The following is a 6,000-nucleotide window of genomic DNA, read 5'->3' on the forward strand; positions in this document are numbered from 1 at the left end:
CGTGGGAGGATCCTCCCAACACCATTTATTTGGTGCTCCCTTCTCTATCTGAGCTCCCTTTTCCCCTAGCATGTGTGGCTGGCCTCCAAGCCACACATCTTTTGCAAACCACAACACCCAAAAGGAGAGAGAGAACAGAAGAGAATGCCCTGCCACAGAGGCAAGGAGGGACGGGAAGGATGGTGGGTGGGAGAAATACTGGAATCCGTGGTGATGGGAAATGGGCACTGGTGGAGGGATGGGTATTTGATCATTGTATTATTGAAACCCAAGCACAAAATTTGTAAGTCTACAACTGTACCTCATGGTGTCTCACTAATAAAAATTTTTAAAAACTCAAGAGTTACCAGTTGAGAGTAGCAAATAGAACTATACCAGGAATAGATTTTTTGTGCAAAAGTGCTTAGTTTTGGGGGCATATTCTCTTCCTCTCCTTAGTATTAGTTAAAGGAATAAAGATTTCATTCTGGCATGGGATTCTTTTCAAATAAATATTATCACATAGTCAAAGCAGCCCATATCTCACAGGAACATAGGAATTCAAAATAAACAGATACTAACTTACTTAAGAAGTATAAGACTGTTTTTAAACAAAACAGACAACATCAGAGGCATAAGTATTGAAGAACAAGTGACTGAACATTTAACATACTATCAGAAATAAATAGGATCGCAGTGATAAGAGCAATTAAGGCATTTGCCTTGCACACAGCTGACCTAGGTTCAATCCCCAGCGTCACATATGTTTCCACAAACACTGCCAGAAGTAATTCCTGAGTGCAGAGCCAGGAGACACTCCTGAGCATTGTCAGGTGTGACCCAAAAAGTGAAAAATAAAAGAGAGAAAGATATAAAGAAAAAAAAGAAAGGGAGAAAGAAAAGAAAGGGAGGAAGAAAGAAAGAAAGAAAGAAAGAAAGAAAGAAAGAAAGAAAGAAAGAAAGAAAGAAAGAAGTAGAATAAGGCTCAATTATAACAGTATGGTATTAAAACGGTCACTGTCCTTCCATTGTTCATCGATTTGCTCAAGTGGGCCCAGTAACATTGTGAGATTATTACTGTGATTGGCACATAGAATCCCTCATGGGGAGCTTGCCAGGCTTTGTCATGCAGGTGAGATACTCTTGGTAGCTTGCTGGGCTCTCCAAGAGGGGCAGAGGAATCAAACTCGGGTCAACCAGGTCGGCCGTGTGCAAGGCAAATGCCCTATCCGCTAATAAAGCATAAAAGGAATTGAAATAAAATTAGAATAAAATAATGATAATAAAGCAAATAAAGTGCACAATAAGCAAGCTTGTGAGTCAAAAGATCAGATTCACTAATTTTTCCAGAACGGAGATAGTTAAGGTTAAAGTGATCAGTTTAATTAATTCATTCATTCATTTAGGATTTTGGGTCATACCTGGCAGAGCTCATGTCTTACTCCTGAAAGTGTGTTCAGAAATCACTCCTGGCAGGCTGAGGGGACAATAGTGTCACTGAGGATTGAACCCAGGTCAGGCAAGCTCCCTACTACAGTATGATCACTCCAGTCCTGAGTGATAATATCAATTTCAAATCAGAAGAAATGTTGCCCATATAAATAGATTCAGCCGCTCAGTTAAAACACTGAATCTTGTGGAGTGGATGAAACTAAATAACATCTAATTATATTTCACCTATAAATCTTATTTATTATTTTTTGATCAAGATACAACCAGGTAGTTCTCAGTACTTACTTTTGACTCTGTGTTTAAAGACCACTTGTGATGGAACTTAGGGGACTATGTGGGATGGCAGGGATTTAACTAAAGTTATCCCCATGCATGGCAAATGCTCTACTCACTGCACTAACTCTCTGGCCCCTAAAGAAATATTTGAAACAAAAATACCTGGAAAAGGTAGACAATATATCATGGAAAAGAGTGGTAATAACTTATAAATAAAAAATTAGTTTTAAGAAAAAAGAATTTTAAAATATGTTTTTCATTTAATAACAAAAAGAAGAAAAAGGACTGAAAATGCCATAATCAACTTAAACTTATAAGCACCCATCATTATTGCTTCAAAATATATAAAATTCCAACTATCAGAAATGAGATATAGATAATTGTACTATTCTTGATCAACTATTTAATTCAGTACTTATAAAAAGTAGCAGATTACATGTGCAAAAATACGTGGGATTATTGAAAGCCTGAAGCATGCATTTCAATGTTTATTTTATAGATTAATGAGCTGCTGAGATTTTGAAATATATCAGCAATTTCAAAATAATATGTTCTTTTCCTTTTTAGCTTAAATTCCATTACCATTTTAAAAATCTATTTGTATTTTTTTAAAAATAAGTTTAAGTAATATGATTACAATATCCTCAAAGCTTATCTCTACACAGTTATTGCAACCTCCACAAAATGCGCCAAACCTTCAAATTTTTGTTCACTTTTTACTTTTGCTCTTACCTTCAATAACATCCACTCCTGCCTCAAGGAGTGTAAGCAGTTTGGTAATCAAAGGCCAAAGGTTTATCATTGGTTGATAACGTCTATTCCCTTCTTTTGTCTCTCTGTGCACCCTGTAGATGGATGCTTTCATTTAGTGTTCATCTTCCCTCTTGATTTATTTTGCATAACATGATACCCTGCAGTTCCATCCACATTTCAGTGAACTACATGATTTCATCTTTTTTTTACAGCTGCAGATTAAAGAATATGTTCTTTTTGAACATGCATGCACCATTCCAAATAAAAAATATATTACCAATGAAGCTTGCCTCACGACATTGATGAAGTCATATGCTCATTGAATTTCCGTCATTCTAAGGCATATCACATACTTGGACACCACAATTACCTTAACATACAATAATACTGGAGAAATTAAACTACCTCAAAAAGAAAGTATGGCTGTTGAAAAGAAAAATTTACCACTGAAGACATTGTTTCATGTAGATCTTAAGTCTTGTACAATAATCAAGTTTTATGGTGTTTTACAATGAGGGCATGTTGCTCAAGTAAGCTATCATTTGTGATAGGGTTTAACATAGTGTTGAAAGGCACATTTTTCAATATCTCAAATCAAAAAAAAAAACTCTAACCAAAAATATTAGCCAACTGAACAAAGGAAGAAACTAGGGCATAAAGAAGTAAGCTTTTCAAGATGAAGTCATGAAATTTGCATTTAAGTACATCAACATTGAAAGTATCATGTTAAGTGAAATGAGTCAGAAAGAGAGGGACTGACATAGAAAGATTGCTCTCATTTGTGGAATATAAAGTAACAGAATGGGAGACTTAAAGACCCAAGAATAATAGAGATGAGTACCAGGAGAATTGCTCCACAGCTTGGAAGCCGGCCTCACAAGCTGGAGGAAAAGGCAGCTCAGATAGAGAAGGGACCACCAAGTAAAGGGTGCTTGGGGGGTTCTCTCAGGATGGGAGATGCGAAAGTAGACTATAGACTGAACATGATGGCCACGCAATACCTATATTGCAAACCAAACACCCAAAGGAGAGAGAGAGAGAAAAAGGGAATGCCCTGCCACAGAGGCGGGGTGGCCTGCGGGGGGACGGGTTGAGGTGGTGGAAGGGATACTGGGATCATTGGTGGTAGAGAATGGGCACTGGTGGAGGGATGGGTACTTGATCATTTTATGACTTGAAACGTAAGCATGAAAGTTTGTAAGTCTGTAATTGTACCTCACAGTGATTCATTAAATAAATAAATAAATAAATAAATAAATAAAAGGAAGTCAAAAAAATAAAAGAAGTAAGTTTTTCAGCAAACCAGCAGAGCTGGAGTGTTCCCAGAGTTGGTTGGTTTTTAAGCGCAGACATCCCTGGAACTATTATTGGAGAAAAGAGCAAACTCCGTTTCTAAGAAGCGTCCATTAAATGCATGTTGAATTCAATTACCTTCACTCTAGTGAAATTCTAATAGCAGGAAGCGAGGTCAAGTGTCAGTCCCACAATGAGTACTTCGTTGATACAAAATAAATTTGAAGGGAGCAAAATAAATCTGAACGTCGTCTATACACCAGTGTGCAGTGTTGTTGTCTTAGGAATGAACCGCATGTTGCCTGGCAATGCACCATTTCTTGAGTGCATGTGGTAATTACAGCCGTAAGATCTAAGTAAATCAATTGCTTAATGTAGTAATGGCATTGCAAGAGTAGTAATGGTAACATTAATAACAATAACCATAATCCTATGAAAGTTTGGAAACATAAAGTCGCCCTGAGACTATACAGCTATTTGCAAAATGCAGTTTCTAAAGGGGAAATAATTTATTTTTATTGGCTTTGGCCAAACAAAATATTAATATCTTTTTATCACTTTTATCTTGCTAATAAAGGAGTTCAGACTTTTTAACATATTCTGGCTAGGCGATGCTCCAATTCTTGCCCTCTTGTTCGTATTACAGTATCAGTAATTGGTGTCTCACGTTAACATTTATTTAAAGCTGCTGATTTAACATTTAAAAATTCTGGGGTTAATGGATCTGCATTCACAGATCCATTAACCTCAATAAAAACAAATGGAACCTCTTGTGAACCAAAATCAGTTCAGATCATGGATATGCTTTCTCTAATACTCACCACATTTAGATTGTCCAGATAAAATGTCAGGTCATAAAAAGGTCTACTCACATACTGGTATTCAAGGTGATTTTTAGTTCTTTCTCCATTGTTATTGTCCTGTGCAAAAAAAAAAAATTAGAATGTCTCTGATTGGCTTGGTCAACACAAAATTAGACATAATCAACTCTCTCCTTCATACCTATTTAATGTAGCTTATGGGTTCTTAATAACATGCTAAATTGATTTATCCAAAATTTGTGACTAAATATATTGTGTTTTCTCACTTAGATTCCTAATCCCTAAGGACAAAATCTGATCTAGATTTTCTCCTTCAAGAAAATAAAATAACCAGACACAAATATAGGAGGTTAGTACTACAAGACTCTGAAAAGGTATTAAGTATGGGTGAAAAGAACTCAGGACAACCTTTTTTTACTATCTAGTGGTATGATCATGGGAGAGTCACTTAAATGACATGAGTTCAAGTTGTTTTCTTCTAATATTCAAGGATCTATTGCTTAGCCGCATTTGCTATTGTCAGTGGTGGTGATATTTTGAGGTTTAAAAACAAGTGTTTTTCCTAAATGAATCAGACCAAAGGAATCATTTAAAAATACAGTTCAGAGGCTGGAGAGATAGAACAGCAGGTAGGGTGTTTGCTTTGCACGCGGCCGACCCAGGTTTGATTCCAAGCATCCCATATGGTCCCTAGAGCACTGCCAGGTGTGACCCAAAAAGAAAAAAAAGTACAATTCAAAGGAAGAATTAGAACAAATCGAATCTCCTGAAAACTCCCTAATAGTTCTTTCTAATAAGTATTCCAAACTAGAGAGTGAATCATCATTCTAATGTCTAAAATAATTTAAATAAAATTATCCTATACAGAATGTATTTTTATCTTGTTTTCTTTCCCCATTGCTATGCCTGTGAGATTCTTTTATGTTGGCGAGGACAGCACCACTTGGGGTCATTTTAATCAATTCGTAGTGTTAGACTGATAGGGGTAAACCATAATTTTTACATGTCCTTCTATTTGTGAAAAACCTGATTTTTCCAGTTTTAAATCATTAACTGCCCTCTTAAGATTAAAAACAGGGGGGGTTGGAGTGATAGCACAGCAAGTAGGGTGTTTGCCTTGCATACAACCGACCTGGCCTCGATCCCCAGCATCCCATAGGGTCCCCTGAGCACCACCAGGAGAAATTCCTGAGTGCAGAGTCAGGAGTCCACCCTATGCATCACTGGTGTGACCCAAAAAGCAAAGCAAAACAAAAAAAATTTTTAAAAAGATTAAAAATGGTCAATGCACTATGAGGCTGCATTGGCCGTGCGACATCTCAAATGTCACACCACACAATACTCCAAGAGTAGCAACCACATTTGATGTGGTTTAAAGAAGAAGGCAACCAATCTTAGAGGGAAATATACATATATGTATAGGCTG

The sequence above is a fragment of the Sorex fumeus genome, unplaced genomic scaffold, assembly GCF_029834395.1.
Source record: "Sorex fumeus unplaced genomic scaffold, SorFum_2.1 ptg000097l, whole genome shotgun sequence".
Lineage (NCBI taxonomy): Eukaryota > Metazoa > Chordata > Mammalia > Eulipotyphla > Soricidae > Sorex > Sorex fumeus.